This window comes from Solanum stenotomum, chromosome 10 (assembly GCF_019186545.1).
Source record: "Solanum stenotomum isolate F172 chromosome 10, ASM1918654v1, whole genome shotgun sequence".
In the NCBI taxonomy this organism is placed as follows: Eukaryota; Viridiplantae; Streptophyta; class Magnoliopsida; order Solanales; family Solanaceae; genus Solanum; species Solanum stenotomum.
The window spans coordinates 8,966,939-8,992,324 of NC_064291.1; the positions used below are offsets into that span (position 1 = coordinate 8,966,939).

The following is a 25,386-nucleotide window of genomic DNA, read 5'->3' on the forward strand; positions in this document are numbered from 1 at the left end:
GTGGGGGGGGGGGGGGGGAGGGGGGTCTGATAGAGGTGCTGGCGGGGTGGGGGTGAAAAAAAAAAATTTAAAAGTGGAAATATTTTTTAAAAACAAACTTTAAATTTATTTTTTCAACAAAAAAATTGTAATATGAAGTTGGAGGAGAGTTTTGGAAAATGTTTTCTTGATTTTTGAATGAAAGTCATTTTCCTTAAATTTGAGGAAAATGAGTTGATTTGGAAAACATTTTACCCAACCAAACATGAGAAAATTGAAAAATATTTTCCGAAAAATGTTTTCCTTCATACCAAACACACCCATAAAGTCGACAAATTTTTTTCCATAGAAATAAGAATAATTTTAATTAACAGACATACTAACGGCCTCGTGAAATGCTTAAAATCATTCACATTTATCATATAGCAATAATTAGTTTAATTCGATGACCAAAAAAAAAAATTAGTTTAATTCTGCCATAGACACCAAATATTATCTTTTCTATTTGGGCAACAAATAGAAGATTACTATCATTAATTTACACAATCTCAAAATATCGATGCAACTGTGGGGGTGATATAGAGTTAACAGTATAGGTTTTGCAGATCATCACTAATTTTATGTTCAAGCCAGATACTAATTATTTAAAATATCTATTTACTATATATATAAATTACTAAATTAAAAAATATTATGCTCTTGGATGCATATATAAATTAAAGCACTCTTACTTAAATATCATAGTAAATATTTAATATTGGATTACATAAAGATGATAAATTTGGAAGAAAACAATTAAATATCATTTATTTTTTATCAGAATAAATAGGTATAAGCATTACTCAATATGAACAGGAAGAGTAATATTGTAGTGACTGGAGAGGCGAGACTAGAGCTTTAACTTTATGAGTTCCAAAATTTATTATGACGATTTTAAGTAGTAATAATTGGATTAGTTCTAAATTTAATATTTCTACATATATAATAAATTTACTATCACAAATATACTATTTAAGCAAAATCTACTAAGTTGGACTAAACCAAAGAAAGGGTGTGAAACCCTGAAAAAGGGGGAAGCATCCGCTTCAATTCAACGGTCTAAATAATATTGACAATTACGTACATATCTTTAATTAATTTCTCAAATTTCACATGAAACATCATTTATTTTAACAATTATGTATGTATCTTTTTTGTAATTTTCAATAAATTTCTTGGATTTTACGTGAAACGTCATTTATTTTAGAGTGAAGTGCTAAATGATCAGAAAATTTGGCTAGAAAATTTAAAAACTTTAATATTTTTTTTAATTTTAAAACAAACTAATCTTTTTTCCATTCTTTAGTTAAAATGTATGTAAGTTAAAAGGGTAAAAATATTTTAAAAGTTGAAATAACATAGAAAATTTAACATTCTGGTCAAATTCTGACCAAATTTTCTGGCCAATTTTTTTTTTTCCTATTTTAGATGAGAATAAAAAGATAAAAACAAGATTTGGCTACTTGTTCCTAAGTGGACCTATTCTACGCACGATTCTCCTGCCATTTTGACCCACACATTATTTATAACGCGCAATTCATTCAAACTTTACATTTTCCTTTTATGATACATCTTGAATATTTAGGAGTGATAGTGCTAGTCCATTTTGTAGTGGAAAAGTATAATGATGATTGATGCGCAATCTTAAGATTCTTCAATCTTCATCGAAACAAAAGTAAGATTTGGAGAGAGTGGTGTATATGTCGAACTTACACCTTTCATATTATGGGGTAAAAAGATTACTTTCATAGATCCTCGACTCAAGAATATATTGTCAGTCAAGTTCATTTTGTAAATAGTACTCCCTTTGTTTTACTTTTAATTTGATTTAACACAGAGTTAAAAAAATAGATAAAAGTTTTTGAATCTTATAGTCTTAAATTAAAGATATGTAGAATGTACCAAATTAAAATGCCCTTTAATCTTACAATCTTAAATATGTAGTGAAAAGTTGAAATTAATGAATTACCAAAAAAGAAAAGAACATTTCTTTTAAACAAATTAAAAAAATATGTAGTAGTATATTTTGACAAGAGAGCATATATGCATATATATCATATACCATGAGAGTAGAACATTATCAAAAGATATGGTGCAGTGAATGAGTTTGCTCCTCTTTTAATTAAAGATCTCAATTCGAGCCTTGGATATGACAAAAATCTTGTTTAGGGAGCACTCCCCCCTCCCTCCCCCTCCCCCCGAATGAGGTCTTATACAACGCTAATCCGTAATAGTCGGATTCCAATGCAGCTATCGAACACCGAATAGAAAACCAAAGAAAGCACAATATAAATCCAAAATAGTCAAACTATAATGCAAATATCGAATATCAATAATGTATAATGCAATCAGGTACATGGAATACAAAACCACAGAAAGTACAAATTTAGAATAGTCAAACTGTAATGCAGGTATCGAACACGGATAACGTATAAAGCCATTAAGTGTGAAACTTGAAAGGAGGAGGAAGCTTCTACCTAGCTATCTTCTACGAAGTTTCCAATTTCTTGAATTTAACTACCTCTCTCCTAAGTGGACTTTTTCTACAAGGCACAATTAAAAAAAATCATGTTCACACTTCTAGCCCCCACTTTTGACTAATCATATATAAAAATACCTTTATCCCACAACCTTATATTATATATAGGCATTACCAAAACCCCTCATTGGCTCACCAAACTCATCTTCTATTATCCTCTCCCAAAAAAAAAAAAAAATCCAAGAAACAAACAAAGTCAAGAATCCAATATTTGACTTGAGTACTAATTCATACGACGTTCGATTCAATCTCAACGTTTAAACAAATAGTCTAAATTCTTGTTACGTTCAAGTTATTCAGATATGAAAGAGAGTGGTTATTTGATGTCATTCAAGAGGTTGAACAAGAATAAAAATGGTGCATCTAAAAGTCTTAGCAATGGTGGTGATTCTCAAGGGGAAATAACAACGAGTAATGATGATAATAATAATTCTACGAATTATAAGGCAACCTCATTGAGGCGGAGATTCAAGAATTTGTATTCGCGGAAGAAGAAGAGTCTATACAAATTGCGTCATCATCGGTTCGTTGAATTTTTTTTATTCAAGATTGCCTCTCTTTTGGAAGCAATTGCTATGGTTGCTACCTTAGTTTTCTTCTTCTTCCGTTATGGTTTTCATTTTTGATTCTTTTATATATATTTTCTTTGTAAATCAAGAGTTCATTAATATTGGATAAAAGTTGATATCTAATGGGGTGTAAGGTTCATTTTATTTAGTTATTTATTTTTATTTTATCATATTCTCAATGTTGTGAAAATGTGAGGTATAAGAATTTAAGCCGTACTAATTTCGCCTTTCTCTTGTGCTTCTCGGATAAAATGATAATTGATGGAAATATGCTTTGATCTTTCTTGATTGACTGGATTTTTTGCAAATGCAATTGTTGATTTGTTATAGTAATATAAAACAGTCCCTCTTTTTTGTTTTTCACCAGTGTCTTCAAATATTCTCCTAAGCCAAATAGCTTGAGAAGTAGCTTTAGCTGCTGAGACATATTCTGCTTTGGTAGTGGATTGAGCAACAACACTTTGTTTTTTTGATAACCAAGAACAAATACTTGATCCAAATAAGAAAGCATAACCAGAAGTACTCTTTGTGTCATCTATACTTCCATCCCAACCACTATCAGAATAACCAATTAAGTTCAAATTTCCACCAAATTTGTACATTATCCCATAATCCATTGTTCCTTGCAAGTAGTGTAGAACACGCTTTGCAGCTCCAAAATGCACTTGGCTTGGCTCTTGCATGAATCTGGATAATAAACTAGCAGCAAATTTAATGTCAAGTCTTGTTGAAGTAAGATATAGCAGGGTTCCAATCAAGCTCCTATAAAGTGAGCTATTAACTTTCTTTTCTCCATCATCTTTTCTGAACTTCTTATTTGCTGCTAATGGTATTGCCACAGACCTACAATCCATCATATTGAATTTTTGAAGAATATTTTTAGTATACTTCTTTTGAGAAATAAAAATTCCTTCTTTCACTTCAGAAACTTCGATGCCCAAGAAATAATTTAGCAACTCAAGATCACTCATTTCATAGGCTTGCATCATATCTTGCTTGAATTTTTGCATCATCTTCACATCATTGTAAAGAGCAAATCATCCACATAGAGACAAACAATGATAATGTTGTCATGTTCTTTCTTCACATACAAAGTGGCTTCGCTTTTACTTCTCTGAAAATTATTTTTCAGAAAGTATGTATCAATTTCATTGTATCAGGCTCTTGGAGCTTACTTCAGCCCATAAAGAGCTTTTTTTTGGTCTGTACACCTTCTCTTCTCCCCCTTGAACAAAAAATCCTCAAGGTTGCTCAACATAAATCTCTTCATCAAGTTTTTCATTAAGAAATGCAGATTTGACATCAAGTTAAAATAGTTTCCATTTCTTTTGTGCAGCAATAACAATTACGGTTCTAATTGTCTCAAGACGAGCAAATAGAGAGAAAGTTTCATAAAAATCAATACCTGGTTTTTGGGTGAAGCCTCTAGCAACCAACCTTGCTTTGTGCTTTTGAATATCTCCTTCCTGATTGAGTTTGATTTTGTAAATCTATTTTAGACTTACAACTTCTCTTTCTTTGGGTATAGCCGCAAGCTCCCAAGTATTATTTTTTTCAATCATTCGAATTTCTTTTGCCATGGCTTTCTTTCAAACATCATGCTTTATTGCCTCCTAATAATTTTCTGGCTCAACACTGGTAAAGTTACATCTCTGATAAATGCCACTCAACATTTTTGTTCCTCTTGGAGGTGGTTCTTCATCATCTGAATCTGAAATTTCTTCTTCTTTAGAGGCATCTTCCCCTTCCTCATCCTTTTCTTGATTTGACACATCTAAAGATATGATAGAAGTATTCTCTATCTTTTTATTCTTCCAATTTCATGCTGTTTTTTCATTAAAAATGACATCTCTACTAACAACAAGTTTGTTAGTTTTGACATCGAGAAGCCTATAGCCTTTTGTCACATCACTATAACCAAGAAATATACATCTTTGACTTTTTTTCATCCAATTTTGTTCATTTCTCAGCAAGTAATGAGCATAGCAAATACACTCGAAAATTTTAAAATGACTTACAAAAGGTTTCATTCTACTCCAAGCTTCAACTGGTGTCTTGTTCTTCAATGCCTTTGTCGGGCGCCTGTTGAGGATGTACACCGCTGTAGGTACTGCTTCTGCCCAAAAATATTTTGGCATCCCTTTCTCATTCATCAAAGTTCTAGCCATTTCAACAATTGTTCTATTTCTTCTTTCAAATACACCATTTTGTTGAGGAGTGTACCCTGCTGTAAATTGCTTCTGAATGCCTTCATTTTTGCAGTATTCTTCATATTCTCGACTTGTGTATTCACCTCTTCTATCAATGCGAATGGTTTTGATGCTGCAACCTTTTTGCTTCTCAACAAGGGCTTTAAATTTCTTGAATGTAGCAAATGCTTCTGACTTTTCTTTCAAGAAATAAACCCAAGACATTCTTGAAAAATCATCAATAAAGATTAGAAAGTACCTTTGACTTTCAAGAGTGTGCTTCGATGCGGTTGTATACAGGGAGGAAGCCTTGAACTGTGCAAACGCGGAACAACCTCCAAGTTCTTTGACCCAGTTCAGTGAGACCGGGGCTTAGCGAAAGTGCTCTACCTACCCTCTCTTGTTTCAGGTATTCCACTCGTTCTCAAAGTATATAGCTCTAGTAGTCCTTTCTGCCTATTAGGCCAAGACAAGACACCTTCCCACCTTCCTTCACTCTGCAATAGCCCGACGACCCCTCTCTTCACAAGTAGCAGGGAGAGAAAGAAGAGAAGGACAAGAGGAAGCTCTTTCCACGGCAAAGTCAGCATCTTAGCCCGAAGTTTCTTATTGCGAAATGAATGGCATTCTAGAAGCCGTTGGTACTCCGCATCTTCACGGAGAATTCAATTTCACCAGTTTTCCTTTGCTTAGGTCCACTGTTCCTGTTCTGGTTGTTCCGAAGGACAGTCCTTGGAGCCGTACCCCCAAGAAGAAGGCGGATAGCAGCATGGGCAAAGCACTCTGCTGCGGCGAGCTTTTCTTTAGGACTTTAGTCCGTAACAAGGCTCGAAGACTTACCGGCTGAACCATCATCATCTGCTTGCTCGGTCACTTTCCCTCCCGCGCCCGTCGCCGCCCGGCCCGCGTTAGAGGGGCACTGTCTGCTCCCGAACTATTTAACTGGTGATCAAGTATTGTAGTCCGTTTTCACAAGAGTACGGAGCTTCAAATTAAAGAACTCTGTTTCCTGTGGGAGGGCGAAAGCCAGTGTGTTGGCGTCGATGAAGGTTTAAAGCCTAACACTTTCTATGTTGCTTTCCCATTATACAACTTTCACATGCATGGATCCACCTCCATATGTATCTTAGGAAGGCGCTGCACCATGTCTTTTTGCTTAAGAAGCTTCAAACCATGAAAATTCAAGTGACAAAATCTTTTGTGCCAAAGTCATGAATCATCTACAACTTGATTTTTTAATGCATTGTAATGGAATTGCAAAGGAAAATTTCTTTTTATCAGCTTTACTTCAACAATGACTTGATTTGACTCAATTTTATCATAAATCCTACAACAATTATCTCTAAACACAAGAGAATAGCCATTTTCCATGAGTTGACCAACATTAAGCAATTTTTCTTTCAAGTCGGGAACATAAAGAACATCATGAATTTGCTTACCGCTCCCTTTTATGTTGATCGAAATGGTACATTTATCTTTTGCATCAACTAAGGCTCCATTCCCCATTCTCACTTTAGTAGTGATGCTATTATTAATTGAGAGGAAAGCCTTTTCATCTCCAGTCATGTGATTGCTACAACCACTATCAACATACCATTCATTGCTTTTTGTTGAAGTATCAAATTTAGAAGCAAAGAAAAGGTTTTCTTCCCTTTCTTCCTCTCGTTTTTCACAAAAAATTGCTTGCTCCCGTTTTTTGTGCCAACAATCCTTCTCAATGTGGCCAAACTTTTTACAAAAGTTACATTGGGGCTTGCCTTTGTGCCAATATTTTTCTGCAGTGTGATTAGTCTTTTTACAAACTTTACAAAAACGACTAGAACTTTTCTCACTTTTTTCTTCAATCTTCTTTGAAGAACCATCATGATCCTGCTTCTTTTTTGGATTGTAATTTTAACAACTCTCTTAGTCGTTTTATGAATTTTACTCATTATTTTTATATTAGCCCTTTTTAGTAGCTTTTATAAATAATTTATGACTTATAAGAATGAGTGACATGATTTTCAGATTTAATAAAAGATTATTTTGTTGCTAATAATAATAGAAAAGGAAAATAAATAAATAAATAAATAATAAAAAATAAATAAAAGGGCAAATGTTGCTGGCAGTTGTGAACAGCAGCAGTTCACGCAGCCGAGAAGAAAAGAAAATAGAAAGGGTTGGAATACTCACCTCCGCCGTCGATGCACTTTGTCCAGGTAATGACCATAACTTAATAATGATGCAATTGTTCATCTCTTTTATAATTAATGAGCAGCTATGATTGTTTAGAATTAATATTATTATTAATATTGGCTATGAAAGATAATCAAGGAAGGTGGGTTTGACAAAAAAATTATATTTGAAATTGGAATATGAGTGAGTGGAAAAATGGGTTTAGAGTGCAATCATTGAATAATGATTAGGTGGTAATCATTGTACAGTGAGTGGTCCTTGGGAGATTTAAGTGAGGAATAATGGAATTTAAGTAGTAGACGTACTAGTTGGTTACTGGACACATATTTTTCCTTCGTTCTTCCTGCGACTCCAATTAAAAATATGGTACCACATTATTATCAAAGTTGTGATATATTGATAGATCTAATTAAATATTATATGTATTGTATTATTTGAATATTATTAGATTCATGATACTGGAGATTTTAGAATATAATCCTAGATCTGAAATTTGAAAATATGAGAGTTGACATGTTAATTGACATCAAGATTTAACATCTTGCTTATAGGTTTGGGTAAGTTCTTGAGTCTAGGCTAGACATATAATAATATGAATGTTGTTAGTTTTGAAATCTTATTGTGGTCATTTATTTAAATAGATGACATTGAGTTGGAAGTTTAACGAAAGGGGAAGACTCAAGTCCTGGAGCTATTGTTCGATAGATCGAGGAAAGTGGATTTCTAAACCCTTGTTAAGCGTATGGAATTCGTGTATTTCCTTGTGGTATATGTTTAGGAGTAATGTGATCAATTGTTTGTGTGATGTGTTGAAAATTGTTTGAAAGACTTGTTGAATAATTGTTGAGGTTGTATCATGATTGTGTTGTTGTGATTTAAGCAATGTTATGAAAATGGTCATCTCCTCATTATTTGTGTGAACATGTCATTTGCATTGTTCTGAGACATGGTTGTGATAAGTGTTATGTGCATTGAGAAAGAATAAGAAACTAAAGAGGATGTACCATTTCGAGGGACGTATCGCGTGCCGCGATGGATACTATATTTCGAGGGACGTGTCGCACGCCGCGACGAAAATTATATTTCGAGGGACGTATCGCGTGCCGCGATGGATGCATGGACAGATATGTCCCCCATGGATCCCGGACTGAGAGACAACGGGTGTGTATCATTAGGTCAGACATGCATCACTATACTTGACATTGCATTTCATTACATTGCACTTCTTTATTATTGGTGAACTTGATCTTGTGTGTTGCTGATCTTGTGAGTGCCTTTCCGTGGAACTTGTGACTGATGAATATTGAACTTGTTATTGAAGATATACAATTGTTAGAGTGTTGTTGTTGAGGATATGAAATTGTTAGAGTGTTGTGTTGAGCTATGTGCTTTGTAAATTGTGAGCTGTTATGTTGGGCTGGTTTTAAGCAGGTTGTAGTTGTTGAGGCTGTAATTGATGAATATTGAGCTTGTTGTTGAGAATATATGTTTGTTAAAATGTTGTTGTTGAGATATGTACTTGTAAATTGTAAGTTGTTAGGTTGAGTTGGTTGTATATAAATTGTACTTGTGAAGGTTTGGTTGGGGTGTAAGGAGTACTCATATTCTATCCCCTTAGCTCGTGTTTAGAGGTTTACTTGCTGAGTACCGTGTGGTTGGTACTCACCCCTTGCTTCTACAAATTTTTGTAGGTTACGAGCCTGGATTTTTGTGGTACTTGTCATTCTCTTCTTTTCCAAGGCTTCTTGTGGAGGTTTGTGAGGTAGCTGTTTGTCATTTCGGCGGACTTTCTTACTCTTATTTATGATCTTGTTATATTATAGAAACAAGTCATTTGAGACTTGTGTTTCTCTTTTGAATCAATTGTAATACTTTATACACGTGACAACCAAATTTTTGGGGTATTTTTGAGTTGATTATAAAGTTTTCGCATTATATTGTAATGGTTGAGATTTAGGCTAACTTGTCTTGGTGGGATAAGACGAGTGCCATCACGCCCATTTTTGGGTCGTGACAAAATGGTATCAGAGCCCCAGGTTCATAGGTCTCACGTGTGTACAAGTTGAGTCTAAGTAGAGTCACGAGGATCGGTATGGAGACGTCTGTACTTATCTTCGAGAGGCTATAGTGACTTTTAGGAAAAAAAATTCACTTCTTAGATCTCTATCGTGCGTTCTTGATCCGGTTTTGATTCTCATCGCTTTATTCCATTCACTCTCACTTATATGATGACTCGTGCGTAGTTCCTCGTGTGAGTAGTTGGTGTCGTGTGTGGTTTGAATGTTAGATCTGGTATTAAGGTGGAAGTAATATAATTATGGAAAGGATGTGTAGTTGAGATTTAGGCTAACTTGTCTTGGTGGGATAAAACAAGTGCAATCACGCCCATTTTTGGGTCGTGACAGTAATTCTTCTTATGTTGATTTTTTGAGAATTTTTGAGGATTCTCATTGTTCTGGACTGGAAAGCCGTCTCTTTGGGTTGATCTTCATGAAAAAATCTTCGCTTCTCGTGTGCACGAAATGATTCAACTAGCTCTTTAATGGAAAGCTTGGAAAGATCTTTCGTCTCCTCAGTGATAACAACAATGTATTCATACTTTTTTGTGACACTAATTAGAATCTTTTCCACAAATTGTTAGTCAGAAATTGTATCACCATGATTTCTCATTTCATTAACAATATTCATGACTCTGGTGCAATATTAATCTATTTTTTTAGATTCTATCATCTTCAAATTTTGAAACTCTCTTCTAAGAGTTTGAAGATTTATAGTGCGTACATTTTCGTCACCATACACCTCAGTTTTCAGAGACTCCCAAGCTTGTTTTGTAGTCTCACAAGTAGCAATTTTTGCAAAATATGTTCTTGAGACTCTCATTTGGATTTTGCTTAAGGCTTTTGCATCTTGACGATACTTAGCCCCAAGATTTTTCATCTCTGTTGCTATAACTTTACCATCGTTTTCTGGCTCTTCAAAGCCATTGCAACAATAGTCCACAAAAACTTCAGTTTTCAAATGTGTTCTTATTTCTATCTTCCAGTATTCAAAATCAGTTCCATCAAAAAATGGAGTAAGAACAACTGAAGAATCAGCACCCTAATTTGTTTTGGATGTCATATTTTTTCTTCACCTAACCCCAGATTAAGAACGAAAACTTGCTCTTGATACCAATTTGTAGTAAATATAGAAGAAGAATACTATCTATAGAGAATGCTCAAGTTTTATATAGGCTACTTAAGGCCACTTGAGATGATTACAATCATCAATTACATCTCTATTTATACTACTAATAATGTAAATCAAAGGTCTTGCACAAATAACTAGATACATGTATCACAATTTACTAGATACATGTATTACGAAATTTTAAAAGACTTCTTGAAAAACTAAGAGACAATTTTGGGAGACTAAACATTAATGTGGATGCATTAATTCCAACAATGTCCTGTTTACATCCCTAGATATATGGTTAAGATTGATATTCGGAAGGCCTTTGATTCAATTGTTTGAGACTTTTTGAGGTTGGTATTACTGGAGTTTAGTTTCCCTCACACATACAACTAGTTATGATTTGTGTTTTTGTCACGATCCAAAAATGGATGTGATGACACTCATCTTATCCCACCAATTAGGCAAGTCAGCCTAAATTCAAATATAACGATAATATGTGGAATACAATGTCAACTTAATTAAACCCCCAAGTGCACAAGCCTCTAATGTATTATACTAGAATTGAAAGAAAACATAAATCTCAAATGATGTTGTCTCTAAAATAGAACAAGATCATATATAGGAGTAAGAAGGTCCGTTGAGACGACAAACAACTACCTCACAAATATCCACATGAAGCCTCGGAAAAGAAGAGAATAAAGAGTTTCACAAAGATTCGGGCTAGTAACCTACAAAAATATAGAAGCAAGGGGTGAGTACCAAACCACACGTTACTCAACAAGTAAACTTCTAAACACAAGCTAAAGGAATAGAATACAGGTACTCCTTACACCCCAACCAAACCTCCACCACTACAACTTGCATAAAAATCAGTCCAACCTAATAGTTTACAATTTACATAGCACACATCTCAACAACAACACTCTAACAATTACATATCCTCAACAACAAGCTCAATGTTCATCAGTCACAAGTTCCACAGAATGGCACTCACAAGATCAACAACGCAAGATCAAGTTCACCAATAATAAAGATGTGCAAGACAATGAAATGCAATGTCAAGTATGGTGATAAATGTCTGATCTAATGATACACACCCGTTGTCTCTCAATTCGGGACCCATGATGGACATATTTGTTCATGCATCCATCGCGGCGTGCGACACGACCCTCAATAATAAAATTCGTCGCAGCGTGCGACACGTTTCTTGATAATAGAATTTGTCGTGGCGTGCGACACGTCCCTTGAAAGACAGTATCCGTAGCGGCGCGCGACACGTCCCTCGAAATGGTACATCCTCTTTAATTTCTTATTCTTACTCAATCCGCCTAACACTTATCACAACCATGTCTCAGAACCAATGCAAAAGACATGTTCACATCATGTCTGAAGGTAACAAAGTCATGTGTTTTGTCTACTTCACGATGTATGAAATGATGCTTGTTGCACTCACTCCAAACTACCACATTGCTCCAGTGTATGAAATGATGCATGTTGCAAGGAAGATCCAATTGACTTGTAATACAAACATATGGTTAGTTTTCATAGTTTTTAAAACTTATGGATATAAATCATATTTTTTCTAAAAAAATAAAATCTGTTTTCCAAATACTATGGCCAAACACACGGTGAAACTTCACTCATATTTTCATCCAAATAATATTTGAAAATCTATGGCCAACGATAGTTAAGTCAAAGTGCAGTACAGTAAAATACTAAAAGAAAGCTACCGTAACTTTTCTCTTCTTTTATTTGAATTATTTATTCAACAGATAGTACTGCTACTCTATTTCATAGTGGAAAAATTATAATGATGCCCGACCTTTGAGATTCTTCAGTCTTCTGCTGGAATAAAGGTGCATGCATGACCCTCTCATTATAAGGAATCTACTTTGATTAGTATATTTCTTATAAAAAAAACTTTTATAATCAATTTTTTATATAAGAATTTAATTGATGAGTTTAAATTGTTCGATAATTAGGTAAATGTGTTAGAACATCAACACCAACATATTAAGTATAATTCTACTAGTAGGATTTAAAGAGGGTGGTGTGTGTACACAAACTTTACCCTTTTCGAGTTTCCGTCATGGAGTAAAGAGTGTTTTCGATAGACCTTCGACTCAAGAAAAAATTGCAAGTTAGAATTATTTTGTAATTAGTACTTCCTCCGATTTAAGAAGTTAGAATTATTTTGTAATTAGTAATCTCTCCGTTTTAGTTTATTTGTCTGGTTTTGATTCAACATGATAGTTTAAAAAAGTAAAGACAGTTTTTGAATTTTGTGATCTTACACTAAAGACATGTAAAATGTACCATAATGCCTCTTCTTGTACTGTTAAATATATTAGGTAAAAAGTTGAAATTAATAAATTGTCAAAAAAACATATATCTTTTTAAAAATATTAAAAAGAAAAAGACAAATCAAATTATATGTGTTGACAAGAGAGCATATAGCATGAGAGTTGAACGTGCAAAGCAGTTGGGTAATTTGTAGCAAAAAACACGTGTTTGCAAAGAAAATCAAAATCGTATATCTTCTTAATAAATTATTAAAGTAAGAAGAGGGGGTTGGGGAATAAATTATCTTGTAATATATCTCAAAACTTGCGTTCACACATAATTAACACATTTAATGATCATAGTTTATAATACTCATCGTCCATTATTTTATAAATTTTCATTTTAATTTGTCACTTTTGATATATTTTCAAAAAGTAAATCTTTTTTATATTTTATTTTTAGTGTTAATTATTTATTAATTTCTCAAACTATTTTTTAATATCTAATACTAATTAACTATTAATTAATAGGGATAATGTGAGAAAATAATCATTTTTATGTAGATTTTTGATAGAATTTATTACTAGGATAATCCGTTGAAGTTATTTTTATTTATGCATTCTGATAGATAATTTATTTTATTTTCATTCACAAATCGCACGTTTATTGCTGAAAAGTTATTTATTATTATATTCTAAGTAACTTAATAACGTAAAAAAAATTATACTATCATATAATTTATATTATATATATAAATAAAAGTTAAACTCTAATATACCAAGTAAATATATATATTTTCTATTAGAGTAATAATAAATAAAATAATAATACATTAATTTACACAATCTCAAAAATTTGATGCAAGAGTAGATATAGAGTTCACATTATATTTCTTTAGATAGAGGGTTGTCATATTTTTAGCTGAAACTCAATTATTATTTTAAAAGTGTTATTAAATAAGTATAAATTATTAATTTCGAATCTACCAACTTAAAAATGTTAATCCCTTAACGTTTTCAGCTTAGATAAATCTAAAAAGCGTGTGAAACGTCCTTTAGAAAAAAAAATCCAATTCAACGATCTAAAATAATATTAACAAGTACATACGTATCTTCTACTTGATTTCTACTTTCTTTGATTTCACAATCTCTTTCCTAAAGGGTGCAATTAAGTCATGCTATTCATACAGCCCCCCACTTTTGACAATTCATAAATACCTTTTTTCCACAACCTTATATATAGGTACACCAAAACCCCCTCATTGCCTCATCAAACTCATCAACTATATTGTTCTATACCCAAAAAAATAATAATCAAAGAAACAAACTAAGTCAAGAATCCAAGTGATATGAAAGCAGAAGGTTATTTGTTGTCACTCAAGATGCTAAACAAGAATAATAATGAAAATATCAGCGCACCTAAACGTGTTAGCAATGTTGGTGGTTCTCAAGATGAAAATAATTGTAGTACTAAGACATCATCGTTGAGGTTGAGATTCAAGAATTCGTATTTGAGGAAGAAAAAGAGAATATACAAATTGCGCAATTGGTTCATTGACTCAATTTTATTCAAGATTGCCTCTCTCTTTGAAGCAATTGTTATGGTTTCTACCTTAGCTTTCTTCTTATTCTCTTATGGTTTTCGTATTTAATTCGTATTTATATTTTTATATATATTCTCTGTAAACCAAGGGTTCATTATTATTGGACAAAAGTTGATATCTAATGGGGTGTAAGGTTCATTTGATTTATTAATTTAGTTTTCTTTATTGATATTCTCATGTTTATACACTAGGATTCCCATTTTGCCGTTTAGTTTTTCGATTTAGATATTTTCAATAAAATACATAATTCAATAAATAAGTAAATAACATATATAATGAGATTTTGATTGGTAAATGGTAAGATTTTCAAGAACTCAAATTCTTAGCTTAAATGGAGATTTTGAACTGTTTTTGAGTCCCTTTTCAAAATAATTTTCACCAATGAGTTTCTAAAGTTTTGAGTATTGCTTTCAAGTATTAAATTTCGGATTCAAACTTTCTTTTTGAAATTGGATTTGAGTGAGTTGACCCATTGTGCTAAGCAATTGATGTGGGTATTGTTGTTTCCGGAAAGTGATTGTGGATACTTGCTTGTATATTGATTGATTTAAGACAAGCAATCTCCTAAACCTTGTATTCTAGTAGAATTCGTGTATTCCCTTTGTTGTTTGTGTATTGGGAATAATGGGGATGGGGTGAAAGGTTAATTGTCCACTTGATAAATCTTAATGGATAGAAAGGGTTGAAATTGAAAAGGTTATGTGATGAACAAGATGATGTGAATTGCCTTGTTGTGACCCTTATTGATTGATTGATGAAATGCTTGATAGCATAAATGTGGACTTGATTTGCATGAATTATTGGCTCTTCCATGTGGTGTGATATTGCATGTGTGCATTGATTGTTGAACACTGTGATGTGGCATGTGATGTTTATGATGCCGAGGTCATCGCCGGCGAGTGCTATTATTCCTAGGTCATTTCCGGCAAGTGTTGTGATACCAAAGTCATTTTCGGCTAGAGGATTGATATAAAACCGATGGAAAATGGTTCCGGCTAGAGATATGGTGCCGATGGGAAATAGTTTCGGTGAGGGATTGGTTATTGTGACTTGAGGCATTTGATGCTTATGTGTGACTTGCTTGTTAATTGTGATTGATACACTTGTTGCGTGTGATTGATTTACTTGATTCGTTTGATTGTTGAATTGTGACTATTGAACTGTAATTATTGAGCCTTATGAGTTGTGCATTGTAGAACTGCTAGGTTGGGCTGATTTCTGTGAAAGTTGTAGTATGAGGAGGTTCGATTGGAATGTAAGGGGTATTCAATTTCTAGGTAGATGCCTTGTTTATTAGGTTGCACTCCTTATTTCTACACTTGTGTAGATTCCGAGCCCGATTTAGCGTGATCGTCCTTCTTCTCTTACCTTTTTAGGCTTATCAAAGGACTATCGAGAGTAACTTTTATCAACCCGACGGGCCCTCTTTTCCTTTTCTTTAAGCTTTGTTCTAATTGAGAATCAAAGATTGAGACTTGTACTTATTTCTTAATTTCACACTTTATGTATTTAGTGGTTTGTACACGTGACAACCAGATTTTGAGGGTTTTAATAGAAAAAATAAGTTTTTCTGTTTTATCTTGTTCTTGCTTTATTATTTTCCGCATTTCTTTCATTTTCATTGGGTTGAGACTAACTTGTCTTGGTGGGAATATACAAGTGTCCTCGCGTCTATTTTTGGGCCGTGACATCATCGTAGAGTAGTTCCTTAAATCATGATTCATACATGTGTGAGAAAACTATTGACCAATCAAGATTTCTTAATATGTGAGAAAACATTTCACAATTCATGCATATGTGAGAAAACCTTTCATCGATGCTTTTCTTAAAGGCAACCTTAATTCATAAAGCTTAAGCATATAGCATGAGAGTAGAGTAATTTGAAGGAAAAAAATGTGTTTGCAACAAAAGTAAAAATTCATATCTTCTCAATAAATTAAATTAAGAAAAAGGAATAAAGAAGAATAAATTATAGTGTTGACACTATACATCTCAACTTAGGTTAGCACATAATTAACACATTTAATCATCGTTTATAATGTTTTGAACATGTTATTATCATTTCAAAGTATATAGCCGCTAATAGTAATTATTATTATTATCAACAAATTAAAGAGAGGGTCTCCATAGGCAGATTTTTGATAGAATTTATTACTAGCTAATATCCCCAAGTTATTTTTATTTATTAATTTATTACATAAGATAAATTTATTTTATTTTCAAAATAAAAATCTCACTTTTTTATGAAAATTACTTATAACTATATTCTAGATAACTTGATAATATAATAAGTTTTTTTAATATATATATATATATATATATTAATCTATGATATTACAAGTAAATATATTTTTTTTCTATTTGAGCAACAAATAGAATAAAGATATATTAATTTACACAATCTCAAAATTTTGATGTGAGGGCAGGTATGGTAAAGTTGATAATATAAGATATAACATTAGTTTTTGTTGGGAAAGGCAAGGCACTATCAAAGAATGCTCGGCAGGATAGCAGCGGAAAAATATCAAAGTCTAAACTTTCCCTTACAATTTGAATCAATAGAAGAAAAACTAAATCAATCAATACGAAAAATCGGTAACAAGTATATCAATTAAGATAAGAATAAACCAATCACACAAGACACAAAGATTTACATGAAAAACTCTTCGATGTGAAGAGTAAAACATCACAGGACCAAAAGCTCCACTATAACCACCAAGAGTTACAATATTGTTCTCCAAAATTGGCCACAAAAGAAGTGCCAAATAACGAGCAACAACGAAATAAGATTGCACCAAAACTAGAGAATTAAAGGAGAGAATCCACTAAAAAAGAGCTATTGTTCACACCTCAAAATCAGAAGCTACAGATAACTAAATCTAATCTCCACCGTTGAAATACAAGAATTATATAGTGAGAACTCTCGGTTCAAATTTGTGTACGATCCAACGGTTAACAAAGTGAAGAACTCTGTTTAAAGTGGACTGCCTGTGCAGAATTCCTTGAAGCAAAAACATGATTTTTCTCTTTCTCTCAATCTCTAAAACAACTCTCTCTCTTGACTTTTTTCTCTCGTGTGTCTGAAAATAATACCTAAATAAGTCTTATATATGCCACATAATATTGGTATAATGGGTTAAAGTGGTTGGTCTAAATAAGACTTTTATTTATCCACACCGGAAAGAAAAAAGATCCTAAATCCAACAATTCTCCGCCTCATAACTATGTGGAGGAGACCGCCATCCTGGCGATCAAGCAACTTTCTTTAAACTTCCCTCTTAGCAAAACTTTAGTCATCATGTCAGACCCATTTTCATCTGTATGAATCTTTTCAAGCTCAAGCAACTCAGAATCCAACACATCTCGAATCCAATGGTACCTTACATCAATGTGTTTAGACCGACCATGAAACATAGAATATGAATAACTCTTTGACTGTCGCAATAAAGCACATACCTCTCTTGAGCACAACTAAGTTTTCCAAAAATCTCTTCATCTAGATCAACTATTTGCAAGCTTCTACAAATGCAATAAGCTCGGCTTCTGCAGATAAATCAAAGCATTTTTGCAACCTAGATTGCCAAGACACAGCTTCCCCTGCAAAAGTAATCAAGTAGTCTGAAGTAAACTCATGAATATCAACATTATCAACCATACCAGAATAACCACAAATAATAGGATTTCCTATTCCAAAACACAAACTAGAAGTGCCACAAAGATATCTCATAACCCACTTCACTGCATTCCAATGTTTTCTTCCCAAATTAGAGAGAAAACGGCTAACAACAACAACGCAAGCAATATTCGCTCTTGTACAAATCATCGCATACATCAAACTACCAAAAACTGAAGCATAAGAAACTTTCTTCAGATCTTCCTTCTCATCATAACTAGAATGACACTGCTGCTTCATGCTCAATTTGAAGTGCATAGCTAAAGGTGCATTGATAACCTTAGCTTTGTCGATGTTGAATCTGCGAAGAAACTGGACATTTAGTGGCAAAAAATGTCGCCACAGATTGCCAGAAAGTCGCCGCTAAAGATATTCAGTGGCGACATGACGCCGTGGCAAGTACTTCCATAACTAAATGTTAGTTGTGACGACAATGTGAAGTCGCCACTAATGACCATTATTTGTGGCAACTACAGTCGCCACAAAAGGTAATGGAATATGCTACAACAAAATACATATAGGATAGGGTAGGGTCGCCGTTGTAGTATGACCTTTAGTGGCAACTACTGCTGCCACTAAAACCATTATACCTTCAGCAACAACTTATGTCGCTACAATTACCTCATATGTTAGTCGCCACAAAAACCATTATACCTTCAGTAGCATGTTTTGTCGCTACAATAGCCTTATTTTAGTAGTAACATTAGTCGCTACTAATACCTATTTTTTCAACAAAAAAAAAATATAGACACATTAATATTGATTTAATTACATATCAATGGCAAAACATCCAATATGAATACAGAGAACACAAAATACATGTCAACTCAAATATTTTAAATAGTACCGCCACCAAAAGTCATTTAAATATACTCCTACACAATATGCTTGCTATTGTATATTTTTTGCCCTTACATATAATTAAAAAAAACAACATATGTAGTGTCTTCACACTCCTCCTTAGTCACGCCATTTGTAATTGTGTAAAAGTATTGTCCCTGTTATTAAGAAAAAACATAGAATTATTCTCATAATCTATAATGAGAATAGAATAGAATAAGGGGTGACCACGATAATATTTGAGTTAAAGAATTCAAAACACTTTTAAGAAAATAAATAGATCAGTCATCAGCATGCTACATGACCTTATCTTCCACACTGAAAGAAATTCATACAAATATTAATTGCGTAAATGGATAAGCGTACACCGTTTTAGCATACAGAAGAACATAACGTTAGTGACTAAGTGGGCAACAACAATAGTAATGTTGTCTTAGACAGAGAAAAACACAATTCAATTTACCTAAGCTTCCTTCGAGTTAGTCGGTTAATGAAGTGCCAGAGATAAAAGAAAATTAGTATGTAATAGTATTTCATTATTTATAAAGAAAGTCGCAACAAATCTATTTTTCCCTTAGGAAACCATGATTTGTTTATTTCCCATAGACGTACAATCTGAAGGGTATCCAAGAAAGAAATAAAAGGTAAATTGCAAGGGTCAAAGGCAATAAAGGATACAAAACTTTCCTAGATGGCTAAAATTATTGTAAAGGAAGCCGCTGGTCAACAAGACATCAACAATGTAATTGAATCTTCTACTAATATTGCCAAAATGACAGTTACGATACCAAATGTGAAATCACTGAAACATAGATGCAGGTTAATATCAATTTCATCAATACGTCTTTTGCACTTCAGATCTAAAAGATACCCATGGCTATTATCACCTCAAATAGTGCCTCAAATCACACAACTTATTTTTCCACATTCCGGCTTGAAAAACTTCAGTGCCGACTTACAATTTGATGTGCTGGTGCAACCTAGTAATTTTTCTTAAACCTACTAATTTTGTTGTTTTCCTTTAGAAAACAAATATAGCAGATACTCCCTTTGTTTCAATTTGCTTGTCTTAGTTTGACTCGGTATGGAGTTTAAGAAAATAAAGAATACTTTTGAATCTTGTGGTGATGAACTAAATATGTGTAATGCACTAAAATTCCTTTTGAATTTCGTGGCCTTAAATATATCGTGTACGATATTGGGTGTAAAGAGTGACTGAATAAAGAAAGGCATTCTTTTGAAACAGATCTAAGCAAGATAAACAAATTGACATGAAGGGAGTCTTATTTATTGTCCACCTATCTATACATACCACCATAACACAAATAGGTAGTATTTCTTGTCCTACTAGATATGTAGATACCACCATAAGACACTCTTTCAAACCTACATTCTGCAATTCATATTGCAAATAATTCGACCAAACAGAGCAGAAGAGTGTTACTCGAACAAGAAATTAAACTTCCTACCTGTTGCACTTCATTAAGGTAATTGCGAGCATGATCAGATGCAGCAGGGCATGCAACTACAACAATTATGAAGTTGTTTAACCTGCATAAAAAAGATGTAGTTCTTCGTAACCATAAAAGTTTTGTTATGCAGGGAAACACATCTCACATTATTTTCCTTATTATAATATCTACTTAACATATAGTATTTTAAAGTAATCTCAACAAACTTCTATGTTAGAGTGATTTACAAGAATGTATCACCGTACTCCTACAACTACCTAATTCAACAAATGGAGATAGCTAGCCAAATTTAAAAGTAGAAAGTGTAGTTTCAATTATCATGAAAGATATGCTCCATTCAAAATAGTAAGTAAAACATGGTCCTTGACATGAAAAAATAAAACGTTCCCGGTTAATTCATTAGTCTATAAGTATAGCACAAAAAAAGGGAAGATAGGATACAAAACAATCTAGCCAAAGAGGAATAACACAATCAAGTGGTTAGCAAAACCAGAAAAGGTAATAAAAACTAAGGAAAAGTAGTACTTAAAAAAATACGAATTTACTAATTGTGTTGGACTGAAGATGTCAATGAAGGTATGGTTTGACTTTACCGACATTAACCTATTCTTAACAAGATGTACATAACTATTAAGAGGAAAATAGAATGTCGACATTGCAATTGCTTTAGTGTGGGAATGTAGCTTCTTTTGGAGGACCCTCCTTTGAGCTTAGCGGTCTACCATTTCTTATCTCAGAGAAATGTACAAAAGATTAAAGTCATGGAGAGTAAATCTAATGATATGAACTTGAATTTCAATAGGGCAATCACAATCTAAGAGGAAAGAACACATAGACACCACGAGTGTAATACTAACTGGATTGAAAGAAGCAAAAAGTTGCATACCACAACTCAAAAGAACTCCAGCAGTAGCTAAACAAAAGAATCAACCAAGTAGCTACCCAATGCCTCTGAAATCATAAGATAAAATTAATATAACTCAAAGAGTTAAAGTAAATTGACTAAAATTGTGTATTATATAAAATAGGTATATCAAACTTTTCTAAACATTTTTGTACAAGTGCTTAGTTGTAAAAAACTTTTTTATCAGAATTTCACCTTTCACTGCCCTCAATACTTAAAACTATCCAAAATTTTAAACTTTCACTGCTTTTAATTGTTTATTCTTTTTCTAGTACTCTCTCATTTTCATTCATAGACCTCAAATCTTAGTATCAAACACTTTTTTAAAATAGTATATCTTCAATAAATCTCACCCTACTTGTATTGCTAATTAAAGGTCTCTAACCACAAAAGTCTATTTCCAAATAATTGGACTTGGTGCTAAAATAATTGCTAACTTAAGGTCATTCTTATGCCTTCAATGTAAGGAAATTGGGTTCATTTACATACAGAGCCAACAATAAATTTCACCTTCAATGTTACTCTCAGTTTGATTTAAGAGCTTCAAATACAGAGACTAATAATCGAAATCACATGGTCAACCAACAAAAATAAAGTTTTGAACTAGTCTCAATTCATTTATGTTGTGTGTAGATGAAAAAAGACATAGAACTTACCTGAAGACGGGGAAGACAAACGAGCAGCGGCAATCGACGGCAGCAAGTGCGATGCCAGCAGTGGACGCTCCAGGCAACCTTTGGATCTCTCTCGCATCTCAACTCTCAATCTCATTCTCTCTCGCTTCTCAACTCTCATCAATCTCTCGGCAGAACCTTTAATTAAAAACCCTAGACACCCCCAATAAACAAATACAATGTTTAAGTTATAAATTAATGAATGGTTCATATATTATAAGGAAAATGAATAAATATATTCATATTTCGAGTAAATATGCCCCTGAGTGATTTTGACAAATAATGTTTATTTAATTTTTTTATTCACAAATTTACATTTATCGAAGAAAAAAATGGTGGTTTTTTAATTCCAAAAATATTACGTGACTTTAAAAAATTAACCTAATAATTTTTTACCGCTTCAAATTAAACACGATTGCAATAAAAAATAAATAAATCAATTCCTTACTATTTAGTCATAAAATTTATTTGGGTCAGGTCTAAATAACAAAAGGATTAAGGTATTTTTAGTTGGATTAGGTTTGTATGGATTTGAAGGGTAAAAATTGAATGAGCTAAAAAAAATTAAGCCCCTTGACATTTTTGAAATTACAATATCAGTTTTAGGAAATATTTTTGTTAATTAAGTTTGTTAACGAAAAAGGTAAGTCTGTATGTCTCATTAGTTAGACGACAAAGGTATATATGCATCACTTTTTTATTTGGTCAACTTTTTCCCTATATTATGTTTATCTAAAACATATTTTCAAAAATGATTTTATTATTTTTATAAGTTAAATACACAAATCAAAAGGTTGAACTTTTTTATTTGGTCAACTTTATGATTTTTCGGGTTTTTATTCTATATCACTAATTATTTTAAATCTTTAATTATTATTGTGATAAATGAATTTATTTTCACTCAAGTAATCAAATATATCCATAAATAAATTTATTTAGTACTCAAAGTGTTTTTCATTTAATAAATACGTATAATAACTTTATCTATATAATAATAATTTTGTCTATTTAATTAGAGTTATATTTATTTAAATAACTCTACAAAATAATTATTAGAAGTTTTCAATATATTGGTATGATATTTATGTATATTTAAATAAGAAATTATTATTAATAAAATTTTGAATTTAGAAAGTAGAAAAGAATTACTGGCGACATGAAATGTTGCCACAATACATGGCGTTTTAGTGGCAACTACATCGCCACAAATAATCTTTTAGTAGCAACGGCTTATGAGTCGACACTATAACTAATTTCATTAAAAAGTTTAGTGCATATTTGTGGCGACCTAAACATAGTCGCCACTGACTATATAATTTTCAGTAGCAATTTTAAGGCTCGCCCCTAAAGCTAGCGCCTTTTGTGGCAACCTTTACAAGTTGCTACAAAAGCTCCAACTTTTGCCGCAACTCTACGTGTCGCCACTAAAAGTCGTCACAATAAACCATATTTCTTGATCAATTTTACATATTTAATTGGTGAGTTCAAATTATTTAATAAGGTAAATTTAAAAGGTAAATGTGTCAGAACAACAATAATATTGTGAACATACTCGGTGTATTTCTATAAATAGGATATTCTTAAGATGATGTCGTATATGTTGACCTTCCAAGTTATACCTTTCATTATAAGGTACAGAGTCTAATTTTGATCGACTCTTAACTCAAGAAAATATTAAGTATTAGTCAAGATTGTTTTGTAATTAATACTCCCTTTGTTTTAATTTTATAATTTTGTTATGTTTGATTTTGAATTGAGACACAACTTTTATTAAAAAAATAAATAAGACTTTAAATCTTATAGTTTTAAACTAAAAACATATAGAATATATCCAATATCATGTCCTTTTATCTTGTTGTCTTAAGTATTATCAAGCAATAACACAATTTTTAAAGTATTTTTGTTAAATAAATCATGATTTTAATTATATGCATTAATGTGAAAGAAAAAAAATATATAAATAAGGACAAATTTGTCAAGTTATAATTGATTTATATTTATTTTAAATAGATTCAAAGAATGTTAAAAAAAATAAAGAAGGTGTAATATCGTAAACCATATGAGAAGTGAATATTATACGACAAAACTTGAAAAAAGAACTCTGAAACTATCCTTTTAAAAAAGTTAATACGATAGATTAGTGACAAAGTTCATCATTAATTTCATTTCTTTTAGTTGTTCACAGATCCCCAAATTTGTAGTAAGCTACAACAACAACAGTAGTTTAATACACAAAATATTTTATGTTCATATAAGATCTGAAAAAGAACCATATCACACGTTCGCTGTAAGCTTACGTTATATTAAACGTAAAACTTGAGGACAACTAATTAAATAGAATCATATACTAGTAGACAACCAGTAAATATTTAATAATTGAATAAAATAACAAATAATGTCCAACGCAGAGCTTTATTCAAGGGTTGACAATGCGATAATTGGATAAGCTGCGACTCTCAAGACACATTTTTTGCATAGTTGGAAAGACCAATTACAGGTCTACCAAACTTTATTATGACTAATTTTATAATTAAAAATAATATTATATAACAACACGTAATATATTTATTAGGTTGATATCAAGCTGATAAAATGACAAAAACATCCTTTTTGCTTGAGTGTAAATTTAAAATGATTGAACTTTCGCATATAGCCATTCAAAAATATTTTAATTACGCTTCATAGCTATAGTTTGCTAATTACAATTTGTAGCTACATGTTATAGGGAGGAGAGTGGTGAGCGAGACGAAGAGGGAGGAGAGAGGCGAGCGAGAGAGGGCAGAGAGTGGGAGAGAGGTGAATTGTATATGTATATCGGTTAGAAAATTGTATATTATACATATGTATTTGTATATTCTGGTCAGCGAGATTGGGAGAGGGAGGAGAGAGGCGAGCAAGAGAGGACAATAATTTGTATAATTCACATCTTGTTTGTATAATTCACATGTTTTTGTATAATTGAGTAATATAATGTCTGAAATTATACAAATATGATAAAACTCAAAATAACGAATTGATACAAACATAAACATATGAACTTTAAACGGTTATAAAAAATATATTATACAAATTACATTATATAAATTATATTATACAAAATCCAAAAACTATATGTTTATACAAACTTTAAAAGTTATACACAAAAAGATTGAATATATATGATGACAAAACTGAAAAACCAAAGGAAATCATCGTCATATACAAATACAAACTACCGTATACAAATACAAATTAAACAAAGAATTTGTTGAGAATGAATCTTTACCATCTGTA

The 25,386-nt window shown here is 32.2% G+C and overlaps 2 long non-coding RNA genes across 2 annotated transcripts in view; both read right to left on the reverse strand.

Annotated features, from left to right (window-relative positions):
• LOC125842477 (uncharacterized) overlaps nucleotides 1-22,263 on the reverse strand; it is a 31,844-nt gene extending 9,581 nt beyond the window's left edge. The window contains exon 1 of the long non-coding RNA XR_007443921.1: nucleotides 22,096-22,263. This is a non-coding gene — a long non-coding RNA (uncharacterized LOC125842477). The remainder of the gene's footprint in view (nucleotides 1-22,095) is intronic.
• On the reverse strand, nucleotides 19,148-21,489 carry LOC125842478 (uncharacterized). The gene is made up of 3 exons (XR_007443923.1): nucleotides 21,422-21,489; nucleotides 20,533-20,614; nucleotides 19,148-19,221 (listed from the first exon to the last, which is right to left on the reverse strand). It is a non-coding gene; the product is annotated as an uncharacterized LOC125842478 (long non-coding RNA).
• Nucleotides 22,264-25,386: the final 3,123 nt, after the last annotated feature.